Source organism: Hemitrygon akajei, chromosome 3 (assembly GCF_048418815.1).
Source record: "Hemitrygon akajei chromosome 3, sHemAka1.3, whole genome shotgun sequence".
Lineage (NCBI taxonomy): Eukaryota > Metazoa > Chordata > Chondrichthyes > Myliobatiformes > Dasyatidae > Hemitrygon > Hemitrygon akajei.
Window position 1 is genome coordinate 21967615 of NC_133126.1, and position 16271 is coordinate 21983885.

The 16271-nt window shown below is 43.4% G+C and overlaps 1 protein-coding gene across 42 annotated transcripts in view; it reads left to right on the plus strand.

The window, feature by feature from the left end:
• nrxn3a (neurexin 3a) overlaps window positions 1-16271 on the plus strand; it is a 2216268-nt gene that overhangs the window by 501941 nt on the left and 1698056 nt on the right. Inside the window, exon 1 of one of the 42 annotated variants that reach the window (XM_073039334.1) lies at window positions 13095-13112. The exons of the other annotated variants lie outside the window; for them this stretch is intronic. The gene's annotated coding sequence lies outside the window, so the exon portion shown is untranslated. Of the gene's footprint in view, window positions 1-13094; window positions 13113-16271 lie in introns of those variants that run through there. 42 annotated transcript variants of the gene reach the window in all.

The window sequence follows — 16271 nt, forward strand, 5'->3', positions numbered from 1 at the left end:
CTGGTTCCATCTGGCCATTGTCACACGTATCCGCCAAGCTTCCTTTTCTTTAGCCCTAGCACTCATAGTGTGCTTTGACCCAAAAATGGGCAATTTAGTCCATCTGGTCCAAGTCAAGCTATTATTCTGCTTAGTCCCATCAACCTGCACCTGGACCATGGCCCTGCATACCCTTCCCATCCATGGACTTATCATCCAAAACTTCTCTTAAACACTGAAATCGAACCTGATCACCTGTTCTGTCAGAATCTCGTTCCCCACTCTCACCCTCAGACGGGAGTGGGATGATGGGCAGATAGAACGTGGGGAAGTGACTATGGAAGAGGAACGTGAGGGGGGATCTCTGGGTGAAGAAGTCCCCCCCCCCCCATGTTCTCCTGTTGTATCCATTCCCCCACTTAGTACCATCTACCCATCATCCCTCCCTCCTCTGATTCCATTTATCACCTTCCAGACTCTGTCCCTCCCCTCACTGATCTCCCTGAAATGTCTGCCATCCTTCTCCCTTCACAGTTGCTGCTTGACTCACTGAGTTTCTCCAGCGGTTTGTTTTTTTTAATTTTGCTATGCTAGATCATGCTTACTGCTATCAATAGGCGATGAATTTCTAGACAACAAAATATGGAACGAGTACAGGCCAGTCCGTACGAGTGTTTATATTCCGTGCAGGTCAGCCATCATTCTTCTTCAACTAACTCTGTCTGCAGAGCCTTCTAATCCTTTCCCTTCCCTCATATGTCTATCTATCATCCCTGACTTCATACTGTCAGGCTCAGAAACCTTATCGAAGCAATACCATTAATAAATTTATCAGTGCTCAATACATTAACAAAAACATTCATACTAATATTAAAAATCAACAAAATTAGAGACATTAAAAATAGTCGAAGCATCAAGAATGAATCAGAGTTCTTTTAATTTATTTTTTTGCATCTTAAAATGGATAAATAAAGTGAGATTATGATTAATGGGCACACTAAAAGGTGTTTAAAAATGTTGGCATATAGCAAATGTTGGCTCTGCAGGGCAGAAAATGACCTGCCTTCAGTCAGGAAGAAAACATCATTTTCGTGGTTCATCTGAACCTGAATTGAAATATTCTTTCAATTTTCCTCCTTTGGAAAGTAGAACAAAGGAGCGGTTGCTTGAAGAGAGGCTGTCCAATGCTGATAAGGCACTTGGAGAGATTGGACTAGAATCATTAAATACACCATCAGTCAGGACTCAGGCATCTGCAGGTCTGTTAGAACATATCACAGATGTTTTACTTATTTACTTATTGCTTGTTTGTTTTGAACATCACTCTGCTCATCACCAATGTGTCACTTGGTTTGGATGCCCTCGAGCAGTTCCCATTAAGGCTCCTGCTTTCATAATGTTTTCAAAATGAGATAGGTAGAATCATTTTACTGCTGTTACTTTCCTGACACTGCTGGTGGTTATATCATCCTTCGCTATTTCTGTCTGCATTGTACTTGTCACCAGAAAAATTTCTGTTTAACGATTACCCCTAGGTGTCCTTGAGAGAGCGATGGGGGGAATGGGGACACTGCAGAATTACTGGATCGAGAATTCCAGGGTTTTAATCCCTGGCAGTGACGGATTGTAATCCCTGTGTGGTATCATTACTTGTTTGACATACTTTGATGTATTTAGATTGGTTTACAATATTCTTTTAGGGTTATCCAGTAAAGAGATTAGCTTTATCTCTCACATGTACATCAGATCATCAAAACGTACAGAGACATGCGTCATTTGTGTTAACGATCAACACAGTCTGATAATGCACTGGCGGCAGCCCACAGGTATTGCCAGGCTTCTGGTGCCAACATAGCATGCCCACTAGCTCACTAACCTGGACTAATCTGTATGTGGGAGGAAACCGGAGCACCCAGAGGAAACCTACCTGGTCAAAGAGAGAACATACAAACTCCTTCCAGACAGTGACGGGAGTTGAACCCTGAACGCTGGCTCTGTGAAATATAAGTCAACATGCTATGCTACCATGCTGCCCTCAAAAAACATGAAGAAATTTTTTTGAACTATTACATTGTAGGTCAAGGTAAGTGAAGCTGATGTTTTAAAATAAAATTAAATGCTAAGATGCAGAAACTCATCCTCCAATGTATGGAGAAATTTTTTGCCATTAATAACAAATGGATTAAATTTTGATTCTAAAGTTTGATGGTGCTGTTGTCTCATTTTCCTTCTGGAAAGCTCTATAAGGCTATTAAAATACCATACCATCTTAATAGTTTCTTGCTGGTATTTATGCACATTTTATTCCATATTTGTACTTTAACTTCAAACTTTATTTTTGATTTAATTCTTTTTTCTTTATAATTGTTTAATGGTGTTGTTTTTTCAGTACATGCTATGCCAGCACACTACAGCAAATTCCTAGTAGCACACACAAAATGCTGGAGGAACTCAGCCGGTCAGGCGGCATCTATGGAGAGGAAAAAGCAGTCAACATTTCAGACTCAGATGCTTTATCAGGACCGAAAGGGAAGAAGCCAGAACGAGAAGGTGGGGGAGGGAAAGGAGTACAAGCTAGAATGTGATAGGTGAAGCTGGTGGGTGGGGAGGAGGAATGAAGTGAGAAGCTGGGAGCTGATAGGTGCAAAAGGCTAAGGGGTGGGGAAGAGGGAGTTTGATAGGAGAGGAGAAAGGACCATGGGAGAAAGAGAAGGAGGAGGTCACCGGGGAGGTGATAGGCAGATAAGGTGAAGAGACGAGGTAAAGCAAGAGCCAGAGTAGGGAATGGAGGAAGAAAAATACTAGACGTTGGAAATTGATGTTCATGCCACCAGGTTGGAGGCTACCCAGACAGAATATGAGGTGTAACTTGTCCAACCTGAGAGTCGCCTAATCATGGCAGTAGAGGAGGCCAAAGACCTACATGTTGGAATGAGAGTGGGGATTAGAATTAAGATGATTGGCCATTTAAAATCCTGTTTTGTGTGGATAGAGTACAGGTGCTCTACATCAGCACTCACCAACGCAAAGAAGGCCACATCGGGAGCACAGGATATAGTAGACAACCCCAACAGATTCGCGGGTGAAGTGATGCCTCACCTGGAAGGAGTGATTGGTGCCCCGAATGGTGGTGACGAAGGAGGTTAATGGGCAGGTGTAACATTTCTTCTGCTTGCAGGTATTAAGTGCCAGGAAAGAGATCAGTGGGAGGGATGAATGGATAAGGGAATCATGGAGAGGGAAATTCCCGTCGAAAGGGGGGAATGGTGGGAGGTAAACATGCATTTCGTGATAGGATCCTATCGAAGATGGCCAAGTTGCAGAGAATGATGTACTAGATGTGAAAGTTCACGGGGTGTTAGTTAAGGACAAGAGGGACTCTATCCCTGTGAAGGCAACAGGAAGATGGGGTGAAAGCAGATATCCAGGAAATGGAGAACATGCAGGTGAATATCATTTGTGGGGGAAAGGAAACATCATTCTTTGAAAAAGGGGCTATTTCTGATGTTCTGGAAAAGAAAAGCTTCATCCTGGAAACAAATGTGGCAGAGATGACGAGACTGAGAAAGAAGAATGGCAGTTTTACAGAAGAGTTATAATTGAGGTAGTTGTAGGAGTCAGTAGGTTTATCAAAGATATCACTGGACAGTTTGTCCCCAGAAATGGGGACAGAGAGATTGGGAAAGGGGAGATAGGTGTCAGGGAATTCCTAATAGCTGATTCCTAATTCCTAGTAGGGGAGATTCAAACAAGAGGACATGAGTTGAAAGTTAGGGGGCAAAAGTTTAGGGGTAACACAAGGGGGAACTTCTTTACTCAGAGAGTGGTAGCTGTGTGGAATAAGCTTCCAGTAGAAGTGGTAGAGGCAGGTTTGAAATTGTCATTTAAAGTAAAATTGGATAGGTATATGGACAGGAAAGGAATGGAGCGTTATGGGCTGAGTGCAGGTGGGTGGGACTAGTTGAGAGTAAGCGTTCGGCATGGACTAGAAGGGGTGAGATGACCTGTTTCCGTGCTGTAATCGTTATATGGTTATATGGTTAATACAATGGATTCCAATTAATTGGGCCATCTGTTAATTGGGGAAGCCACTTATTTGGGACAAAGCTTAAGGACAGAATCTAATTGAGAAAATAGCCAGGATTCCCTTTGATTATTTGGGACACGATGCCACCTAATTGGGACAGGAGACTTTTGTTGAACAGTTTTTAACTAGCGTCAGTCGCATGTGGCCGTTGGATAATACACTGTGCTGAGAGCAAAGAATTTTTAAATAGTGTCAGTTGCTTGTGTTTCTGTTTATTGCGGAGGCAGGAAACCATGTTGCATCTATTTTAAACTTAGATTAGGCCTCACTTTGATCATTGTGGGTACTTTTGTTCACCCCATTAACGTAAGGTTGTAGAGGACTTCAAAAGTTGTGGAAAAGGTTGACCTTGGAAGTGAGAGGAGACCTGAGAGAACTTTGCTTCAGAGGCATAGATAGAGTCAAAAGTCAGAAACTTTTTCCAAGGATAGAAATATCAAGTATGAGAAGACATTTAAGGAGAGAGGGAGAAAGTTTAAAGGAGATGAGAAGAGTAAGTTTTACTTACACAGGGAGTGGTTGATGCCTAGAATAGTCTGCTGGAGGGAGTGGTAAGCCAGGCTAGTGAGCCATCAGTGGTTTCTGGGATCAGAATTTTGTGCAGACAAGAGGTACAAGGGCTAGTGATTCCCTAGGTATCAGAATCGGTGAGACTGGAATTTGAGACCTAGAACTTGGGCACCTATTATCAGCAAGTCTGGAGTTTGAGGTTTGGTGTTTGGGGTCCTCATCAAGGTCCTCATTCAACGTCACTGATGAGTCCCAGGGTTGATAGCGAAGATCAAAGCCCAAAGGTCAATTGGAAGTCTGCAAGTATGCAGAAGCCTAGGCCTACAAGTCCCAGTGAGTCTGCAGGGGAAGTCAAAAGCCTGGTGTTAACGCAGATGAGATAGTTCACTGAATGTTTTGATGGTCATGTGATAAGTAAATCAGAATCTGAATCCAGTGGAAGCAAATGCTATAGTGACATTGAAGGGGATGTTAGACACATGAGTATGCAGGGAAGAAGACCATGGAGACGGGCTGTCACGGTAGTGTAGCAGTTAGTGTGATGATATTACAGCTCAGGGTGTCGGAGTTCAGAGTTCAATTCCAGAATCCACTGTAGGAAAGTTTGTACATTTCTCTTGTGTGTGTGGTTTTCCTCCAAGTGGTTTTGTTTCCTCCTGCAGTCCAAAGACATACAAGTTAGTAGATGAAATGGTCCTGTGATTAGGCTTGGGTTAAATTGGTAGTTTGCTGGCCAGTGTGGCATCAGTGAGCCGGTTCCATGTTGTTCTAAATGAAAGTAAATGTATAAAATAAATGTGTAGGCCAGAGAGATCAGCATCATGTTCAGCATAGAAATTGTGGAACTAAGGGCCTGTTCCTGTGATGTGCTGTTCTATATTTTATATGGACCAAATAACAGGGAGATATCAAATAAAACTTTGAAAAAGCCTTCTCCCTCATTTCATAAAGAGAATTCATGTTTGCTAAATGAATAGACTCATCAAAATAAAAGGCATTTTAGTTCTGAGCAGTGTGATTTCATTACCTTCTTTCGTCAATCTCAGAACTAGACATCGCTTCCCTCTCCCCATCACCAACTACCTGAGACAAGTTGCAGAGTTTTGCTTTCACAGTGCTATCGTTGACAAGGTAGACTGCTGTGTTGAGTGTTTGTCCTGTGAATAGAACGTGAGTCAGAATAATGCATATTTGGAAAAAGCGGTCAGGACATATAAAATCCACCATCTAGATAAGTGCATGGTCAGGAGAAGTTTGTGGGGACGGGATTATGGAACAAATGTGGGTTCGCTGGACAACACACTTAGACCAAAGGGCCAATTTCCATGATGTATAACACCAGTGGCCGACTCTCACTGACGGTAAGTGGAATGCCAACTAATCCCATTGAGAAACACAGATTCCAAGTCCTGATGAAGCATCTCAGGCCAAAACGTAGATTCCTTAAGCATTTGCATAGATCAGCCTTTTTTTTTATGCCATGGACACCTATTATTAACTGGTGAGTGGGCACCAAGTTGGGAAGCCCTGGCATAGATGCTGCCTGACCTGCTGAGTCCCTCCAGCATGTTGCATGTGTTTTTCTGGATATTTATTTATTCATTCATTAAGGTACAGCACGGAACACGCCCTTCGAGCCATGCCACCCAGCAACCCCCTGATTTAATCCTAGCCTCATCACAGGACTATTTAAAATGACCAGTTATCCAACCAACCGGTACGTCATTGGACTGTGGGAGGAAACACAAGCGGTCACGGGGAGAGCGGACAAACTCCATACAGACAGCAGTGTGAATTGAACCCGGGTCACTGGTACTGTAAAGTATTGTGCTAACCACTACACCACTGTGTGTGCAGCACTTGCAGAAGTATCTTGTGTTCTGAGAGGAAATGGTGAGATAGATGCATTGTAGCTGTTTCCATACACTTGAGAGTCTGTAACTGAGAGGCATAAACCCAGAATAATTGGGCAGTACTTAAGGCAGAGTTGAGGAGAAATGTCTTTAAAAAAAGGATTGCAAGTCTAGGCAGATTGATTGATATGTAATGGGTACTCAGAGAGTCAACTAACTTGGGCTTCTACCGGAAACTGAAACTATGACACAAAATAAACCATGTTTTAACTGAATTGAGGAGTCGGTTTAAGCCGTTCGTCTGGAGAGGAGATAAATAACGTTTGTTTTTAGTAATTAACATTTTTGTTAAATTGCCAGTAACTGCTTAGCTCATGTTCTTTCCAAAAGTAGGCGAACTCTCCATGGAAAGGCAAACACATCTGCCTTTATGAGCTCAAATCGTGTGTTCTACAGCCACTGAAGTCCTTTTACAATCCAACTACGTTTATAATAAATTTGGCAGCTAATGTGTGCACAAAACGTTCCCACACACAGCAATGTGATAAGGACAAGACCATTTGTCCTTTGTTGAATAATAGATGTAGAAATATTGAATAGAACATTTGAGGATAAGCATTTAATGGAATGCTTCCAATTTTTGTCAGAATAAAATGATTGGCTGAAGATTTGTCCTGAACTTCCACCAGCAAAGCCAACCATTGGGCAAATGGCCATCAATAACCTATATCTCTAATAATACCTTGTGCCTCGTAGGAAAGTCCATGTCTTTGTATTTTACTGTTTATGAATGCTTAGGATAGGTTAACAACTGTGGACATATGGACAGTTTGCACCTACCAAACAAGAGGCTGAGGAGAAAAAAATTAATTAAAGGAAACAACAGTAACTAGGCAAGCTATCTTCAAGATTGTGAATCATCTTGATTGGATAGATTTGTCGAGAATTCTGCCTCGTGGGAGAACCTATAAAAATGCGTCACCCATTTTGGATGGGCATCAGGTGAATTATTTTCTGTGAGAGGGTTGTCAGATATCAGGGCTTCTTTCCTCAGATGAGGATGGATCCTTGAAGATTTTTAGATTCTTCATCAGAAAGGAGTCAGGCAAAAGAAGAAATTAGAAGAAGGTGGTTCGCTTTATTTGTTACATGTATGTACATTGAAACAGCCAGTGAAATAAAATCTGCAAGGGTTGTGCTGGGAAGCCTGCAAGTGTGGCAACGTTCTTCAACACCAACATCTCCACAACTCAGTAACCCTAACCCTGTACACCTTTGGAATATTGGAGGAAATCGGAGCATCTGGAGGAAATCCACGAGGTCATAGGTTTAACATACAAACTCCTTACAGACAGTGGCAGGAATCGAACCCTGATCATTAATCATTGGCTCTGTAAAACAATTGCAGTAGCTACAATGAACCCATGAGGTCACAATCAGATCAGCTGTTATATAAATGTTGTCAAACAAGAGAAAATATGCAGATGCTGGAACTCCAAGCAACACACTCAAATTTGTCGGGCTGAATGGCTTTCCACCTGTGATAAGTCATATCATCACATGCATTTTGTGTGTTACTCATGGAATGACTGATTGACATTGGCTTTCAATCCAACAGTCCCTCAAATCTCAATGTTAAAACCATCTCCTTCCTTCTGGGGAGCTACTTGCTTTGGAGCACCAGTCTCAAGTTCAAGTTCAAGTTTAATTGTCATTCAATCACACATGAATACCAATGAATACAGCCAAATGAAGCAGTGTTACTCCAGGGCCAACATGCAGAACACAGTACCAACTGTCACACAGAGTACAAGGCATATATAGCACACATAAGAAATCAGTATAGTCACACAATAACGTCTAGTCCAAGATCCTGAGACCATGAATGTTGCAGCAGTCCACAGTCGAACACAATACAGCTACTAGTGTTTCCTGCTGAGTGAACACTAGGGGGCAGCACCATCTCCAGCTTGGACACCATGCCACTCTGCCTCCCGTGGAGTGCTCTGACTCTGATGCCTCTCACCTGGTTGGCCAGAAACAGGCATCACTGTTGCTTAAGGGCTAATCCATGCTATGAATGAGGTCACGTAGATATAACCATATAACCATATAACAATCACAGCACGGAAACAGGCCATTCCGGCCCTCCTAGTCCGTGCCGAACTCTTAATCTCACCTAGTCCCACCTACCCGCACTCAGCCCATAACCCTCCACTCCTTTCCTGTCCATATACCTATCCAATTTTACCTTAAATGACACAACTGAACTGGCCTCTACTACTTCTACAGGAAGCTCATTCCACACAGCTATCACTCTCTGAGTAAAGAAATACCCCCTCGTGTTTCCCTTAAACTTTTGCCCCCTAACTCTCAAATCATGTCCTCTCGTTTGAATGTCCCCTACTCTCAATGGAAACAGCCTATTCACGTCAACTCTATCTATCCCTCTCAACATTTTAAATACCTCGATCAAATCCCCCCTCAACCTTCTACGCTCCAATGAATAGAGACCTAACTTGTTCAACCTTTAACAGATCCCCTGCTATCTGCCAGTAAGTTAGTGAACTGGACTTGCAGCATTTCACATTAACTATGTCCAACAGGGTCTTTCAATCAGAGGAAAAGCGACTGAGACAATCACTTGCTATTAGACTAGACACCGACTCCTCTGACGCAGGCAGTAGCACGATCTGCACCAATTCCAGCTCCTTCAGTTTCTCCACCAACGAGCAACGCACTGATGGAGTAGACCTGCAGTACTTCAAGTTCTCTGTGTGCTTTCCAGATATCTGTGCACATCCAATCATGAGCCCATTGGAGACACTCCGCCACAGGTAGACGGGGTCGTAAAGAGAGCTCCTGGCCATGTCCTTCTGACCTTCATAAATCAAAGCATTGAGTACAGCTGTTAAGATGTTATGGTGAAGTTGCATGAGGTGTTGGTGAGGTCTAATTTGGACTATTGTGTGCAGTTCTGGTCACTGACCTACAGGAAAGATATCAATAAGACTGAAATAGTACACAGAAAACCTACAAGAGTGTCACCAGGACTCAAAGACATGAGTTATAGGGAAAGGTTGAATAGTTACAACTTTATTTTCTGGATCAAAAGATAATGAGGGGATATTTGATAGAGATATATAAAGTTAGATATAGATGGGATAAATGCAAGCAGGCTTTCTCCGTTGAGGTTGGGTAAGACTAGAACAAGAGGTTATAGGTTACAGGTGAAAAGTGAAATATTTAAGGGAAGCATGGGGGTGGAAGGAATCTTCTTCACTAAGAGGATGGAGAGAATGGAACAGTTGCCAATGTTGGATGTGGGTTAAATTTCAACATTTAAGAGGAGTTTGGATAAGACCATGGATAGAGTGGGTATGGAGGGTTGTGGTGCATGTGTAGTTTGATGGGACTAGGCAGAATAACAGTTTGGACAAATTAGATGGGCCAAAGGGCCTGTTTCTGTGCTGTAGTACTCTGTGATTTTCTGGCTCAATGACTCTTTGATCACTGATGGCCATACCTTCTGCTGCCTCAGCCCCAAGAACTGAAGAGCTTCCTCTTAACATCTTGTATTCTGTCCTTTACATTTTTTCAGTTAAAATCGATCATTTTTCCACATATCTTCTCCTGCTGCAGCGCATCAGTCTTTGTTTCTTGACGTTCACATGAAGCCTCGTGAGATAGTTAACTCTGCAAAAGGTGCTCAGTGTTGCTGGGATCATCAGAAATACAAGTGACAAAATTCCTGAAATAGGTTTTGGGCAGTTTGCAAATAAAATTACGCCTCCATTTTCACATTTGGCTGTAGAAAATTGCAAGGACTGAGTACAGGCGGAGTGTGCAGCTAACAGTGATTTTGGCATCAAGAAGAATTCCATCAGTGGTCCTGGAGTCATAGAGTTATGGGGCACAGAGAAAGGAAAGCCCTCATTCATTACAAAGTCAAGAAAGTCTGTAAATGCTAGAAATCCAAACTAACACACACAGAACGCTGGAGGCACTCAGCAGGTCAGGAAAGGAGTAAACTGTCAGTGTTTCAGGCCAGGACCCTTCTTTAGGACTGAGAGGGGAGGGGGAAGATGCCAGAAGAAAAAGGTGGAAAGAGACTAGCTCCTGTGCCAAGGTGAGGCCACCCTCAGAGTGGGAGTAACGTGTTATATTATGTCTGGGTACCCTCCAAGCTGATGGCATGAATATCGATCTCTCCTTCCGGTGTACAGATTCCAACCCCTCCCCACTTCCTCTGTTCCTCACACTGAACTTTTACTTTCCCCTGGGTCTCCTCCTCCTTCCCTTTCTCCCACTGTCACTCTCCTCTCCTGTCATATTCTTTCTTCTCCAGCCCTTAACCTTTCCCACTCACCTGACTTCACCTATCACTTTCCAGCCAGCCTCTTTCCCCTCGCCCCACCTTTGTTCCTGGCACTTTCCCTCTTCCTTCTCAGTCCTGATGAAGAGTGTCAGCCTGAAACGTCGACTGTTTATTTATTTCCATAGATGCTGCCTGACCTGCTGTGCTCCCCCACCATTTTGTATGTATTGCTTCCCCCTCATTCCCCAGATCGCAAAGAAATAAAATTGGCCCAGTATATAATGTCAATAAAATCGCATCCTCAATGAATTGGGTCAATAAAGGTATGTCTTCATTTTCACATTTGATGTTAGAATACTGGAAGCACTGGAAATTGTTTAAAGGGCTGAGTAGAGGCTGAGTGTGCAGCTGACGGGGATTGTGACTTCGTGAAGAATTTTCCCCATTGTTCAGTCTGCGGACTGCAGAGACAAAGTTGGGTCAATTTGTTTTGTGTTTGAAATGGCCAGGCGATGGCGCAGACAAGCTGAAAGGTAATGGTTGTCGAAAGCTGCAGTAGGGAGGAGCGAGTTAGCAGAGCGTAACCTGAAAAATGCTGCAGCTGCTACATTAAGGGACGTGCTCTGACTCTCTCCTCACTGGCCTGGCAAGAGCCTGTGCTCTATCTGCACCATCCAGCTTTCCCCTTCCTCACCTAATCAATAGCAGCAAAACGAATTTGTATCCACCGTCCCACATTTCATTTGCAGTTGGAAAGAAATATGTAATTTATTCTGAAGGGAGGGGTTTGTACCTCTTGTTTTATTTTTCCACATTGAATAAATATGTCTCAATTTGTTATCCTATCTGAGATATGGCGCACTTGCGTTTTTCCGAGGTATGTGTATGTGTGAGTGTGTGTGAGTGTGAGTGTGTGTGTGTGTGTGTGTGTGTGTGTGTGTGTGTGTGTGTGTGTGTGTGTGTGTGTGTGTGTGTGTGTGTGTGAGTGTGTGTGCGTGAGTGTGTGTGAGTGAGTGTGTGTGTGTGTGAGTGTGTGTGTGAGTGTGTGTGTGCGTGAATGTGTGTGTGCGTGAGTGTGTGTGAGTGTGAGTGTGTGTGTGAGTGTGTGTGTGAGTGTGTGTGCGTGCGTGAGTGTGTGTGTGCATGAGTGTGTGTGAGTGTGAGTATGTGTGTGAGAGTGTGTGTGTATGTGAGTGTGTGTGCGTGAGTGTGTGTGTGTGTGTGAGTGTGTGTGTGTGAGAGAGAGAGAGTAAACTGAACAGACACACTCTATTCGATGAGGGAAGATAGAATGATACAAATGAAAATACTGGAGGTGCAGTCAGCCTTTTCGATATTAAAGACGTGTGTTAAACATAATAAAGTAATACCAACTCTGATGGATAGGTCATGTCATCCAGATGCCTAAATCACTTGTCCCCAAACAAATCCTTCACTCCCAGTTGAATGAAGGTCTGTGAGCCTCTGGTGGGCAAAGGAAATGCTTCGAAGATAACATCAAAATCAGGCCGAAAAAATTCAATATTACATATGACAACAGGGAAGACATTGCACGTGGAGGAAATCTGTACAAGAGGGAGCTTCATTACGTCAGAGCAACCTCCACTGTGCCGCAGAGAACAAGTGACAGCTACGAGAGGAAAGACTGGACAACCAGGAAGACCCAAGTGCTGACCAGAGCCACCACCAGAATGTGGTTCCAGGATCGGCCTCTACAGCCATCCGAACACCCAACATTAGATAAGCCCTCAGGGGATCATCATACACGAATGATCGCACTATTACTATTAAGCATAAGCACGGCAACGATATTTATATAGTGCCTTTAACATCGAAATTCTTCTGAGCATCGTTGTCTACGAAACTTCTACACTGAATAGAAGGAGCAGATATTAAAATGGGTGATCAAAGGAGCACGTGAACGGAGGCGGGAGTGAAAATAGTGGAGAGGGAGGAACCAAGAGAGAGATTGAAAGTGAGAGAGCATGATCTGGATGGTGGGGGTTCCTGATGATGGATGCTGCTTTCCCTGCAACAATGCTCCTTGTGGATGTGCTCAGTGGTGGGCGGGGGGGGGGGCGGGGGCTTTACCTGTGATGGACTGGGCCTGTGTCCACTCCTTTTTGTAGGATTTTCCATTCAAGGGCGTTAGTGTTTCCATACCAGGCTGTAATGCAGCCAGTCAATATACTCTCCTCCACACCTTCGCAAACTCCTAAGGATGTGGAGGCCTTGGCTGCCGTGCCTTCTTTGTAATTGCGTATACATCCCGGGCCCAGGACGGATACTCTGAAATGATGACACCGTGGAATTTAAAGTTGCTGAGCCTCTCCACCAACATTCATGACCAGATGCGGTTGGGCAGGTATGTTTCAGTATGATCCTTTGTGAGATTGCGTGATCTTGTCTATTGTGCATTGTTTGTATCATTTAGAATGCGGGTTGTCCTTTATTACAGCTTCACTAAGCTGCCTCCTCATTGATTTGTATCTGCTAATGGCATGTCCTCTGTACTCCTCATTGAGCTCGAGCTGATGCCTCGGCTTGAATGCAATAGTGGAGGTAGAACATTGGGATAATATGATACACTTTGGATGGTCAAAGTTGAAGGCAGAATGCTGGGTCAATTGCAGGATTCTTAACAGTGTGGAGGAACAGAGGGGCCTTAGAGCCCATGTCCAGAGATCTCTTGAAAACGAATGACCAAAGTCAAAGTTTATCGTCAGTCATATACACAAGTACATGTATGCCCAGGTGCAATGAAAAACCTTCTTGGAGCTGCAGTGCAGGCACGTAAAATATGCATATCAAATCTCCAGTGACAATGTCAATTAGGCTGTCACAGCAGCTTTGCTGGGGAAAGTCTAATTTAAGTAGAAACATCTCCATTTGAACATGGTGGATTTCTGCTTTACGTCATTGTCAACATTACATTGTTTTGTTTTGCTGTGTGATGTAATGGATTGAATATGTAAAGCGACCAGCGCAGGTTTAACCATTGAGATGTGAATATAGAAGCCAATTGAGCTCTGAAGTAATATGTAAGGGAATCTACTTCCTGGAAGTCCTCAGGGCTTTGCTTTTGGTGGTCTTTGTAAGTGAGGTGCTTTCAGAATCGAATCATAGTTGTCATTGACACGTGATGACAATGTCAACCAATTCCAAGTGGAATAAGGTCATGTGACTTTGGTGATTCATGCCACATTTTTACTTGGTTCATTTTTATTCATTAGTGGGACATGATCTATGTGACACAAACCATGTGACAGTTTAAAATAATTACCACAGGCCTACTTTAATTTAACTTCTACAATCTCTCAATCCCATCTTTAATGTGGCTAAGTAATGATAGATTCTGCTTGTCCAAATTGTCCTTGGAAATAATCGGCTCCAATGTATTGATTAAATGTAGAGGCCTCAGGCTGAAGTTTTTAATCAACACATTATCCTATTATTGCCTGGTACATTCCAGACAAGCAGTGGTTATTGTTTAGTGCATCTAATTTCACAGTCTGTGTTGTGTGTGCCATATCATCATTACCATCTTAAGCATTAACTGAAGCATGTTTTCAACTGAAACGGAACTCGAGTAAGTAAAGGCCAATTAGAACGGTTGGATTTGCTGTTAGATCGAAAGGAACTTACAAAATCTACCACTCAGTCAGGTTGGTTTGTAGTTACCAGGAAACTCCTGCGAGTTAATATCAGATAATGAGCAGTTCAAGTTGATCACACTTGTTAATGGCATATCTTTTTGTATTTCCGATGATTTCAATTGCAATAGGAGATGTGGAAGAATATTGATAATCTCATGTTTTCATTAAAACTAACAGCAAAATTGGATTGACAATATAGAAGAACATAGAACATACACCAGTACAGAATAGTACAGGCCCTTCAGCCTATGATGTTGTGCTGACCCTTTAACATACTTTAGGATCAATCTAACCTTTCCCTCCCACATAGACCGCTATTTTTCTTTCACCGATGTTCCTATTGAAGACTTCTTAATTATCCTATTAACTTGTGCTCCAATTTTGTGGGACCTATGGACATAGACCCAAAGATATCTCTGTTCCTCAACATGATTAAGAACCTTGACATTAACCCTGAAATCTGCCTTCAAATTCAACCTTCCAAAGTGAATCATTTCACACTTTACTGGTTTGAACTCCACCTGTCTTTTCTCAGCCCAGCTCTGCATCCTGTTAATGTCCTGTTACAGTCTGTGACAATCTTCTATGCTATTCACAGCACCGCCAACCTTCATATCACCTGCAAACTTGCTAACACTCCCCCGCCTCCACTTCTTCATCCGAGTTATTAATAAAATAAAAGCTTTTGTACCTTCTTCACAATGACGGGGGGAGGAGGGAGAGGATAACCAGGGCGGGAAGGGGTCTTTGATTACGTGGGCTGCATTCCTGAGGTCGTGGGATGTGTAGCGAGAGTCAATGACAGGTTTTCATGACAGCCTGAGTTGTGTCCACAAAGCTCTGCAATTTTTTGCAGTCATTGGTGGAGGAATTGACATACCATTACATTCACAGGGATTACATTCCTGGACTTCTCTAGTGCCTTTAACACCATCCAGCCCAAGATCTTAAGGCACAAACTAACGGAGATGGGAGTAGACTCTCACATGGTGGATTGGATAGTGGACTACTTGACAGATAGACCTCAGTATGTGCGGTTGGGAGACTGTAGGTCTGACATGGTGGTCAGCAGCACAGGAGCGCCGCAGGGAACCGTGCTCTCTCCGGTCCTGTTCACCCTGTACACATCAGACTTCCAATATAACTCGGAGTCCTGCCATGTGCAGAAGTTTGCTGATGACACGGCCATAGTGGGGTGTGTCAGGAATGGACAGGAGGAAGAGTATAGGAAACTGATACAGGACTTTGTGATATGGTGCAACTCAAACTACCTGCGTCTCAATATCACCAAGACCAAGGAGATGGTGGTGGACTTTAGGAGATCTAGGCCTCATATGGAGCCAGTGATCCTTAATGGAGAATGTGTGGAGCAGGTTAAGACCTACAAGTATCTGGGAGTGCAGTTAGACGAGAAGCTAGACTGGACTGCCAACACAGATGCCTTGTACAGGAAGGCACAGAGTCGACTGTACTTCCTTAGAAGGTTGGCGTCATTCAATGTTTGTAGTGAGATGCTGAAGATGTTCTATAGGTCAGTTGTGGAGAGCGCCCTCTTCTTTGTGGTGGCGTGTTGGGGAGGCAGCATTAAGAAGAGGGACGCCTCACGTCTTAATAAGCTGGTAAGGAAGGCGGGCTCTGTCGTGGGCAAAGTACTGGAGAGTATAACATCGGTAGCAGAGCGAAGGGCGCTGAGTAGGCTATGGTCAATCATGGAAAACCCTGAACATCCTCTAAATAGCACCATCCAGAGACAGAGAAGCAGTTTCAGCGACAGGTTGCTATCGATGCAATGCTCCTCAGACAGGATGAAGAGATCAATACTCCCCAATGCCATTAGGCTTTACAATTCAACCGCCAGGAGTAAGATA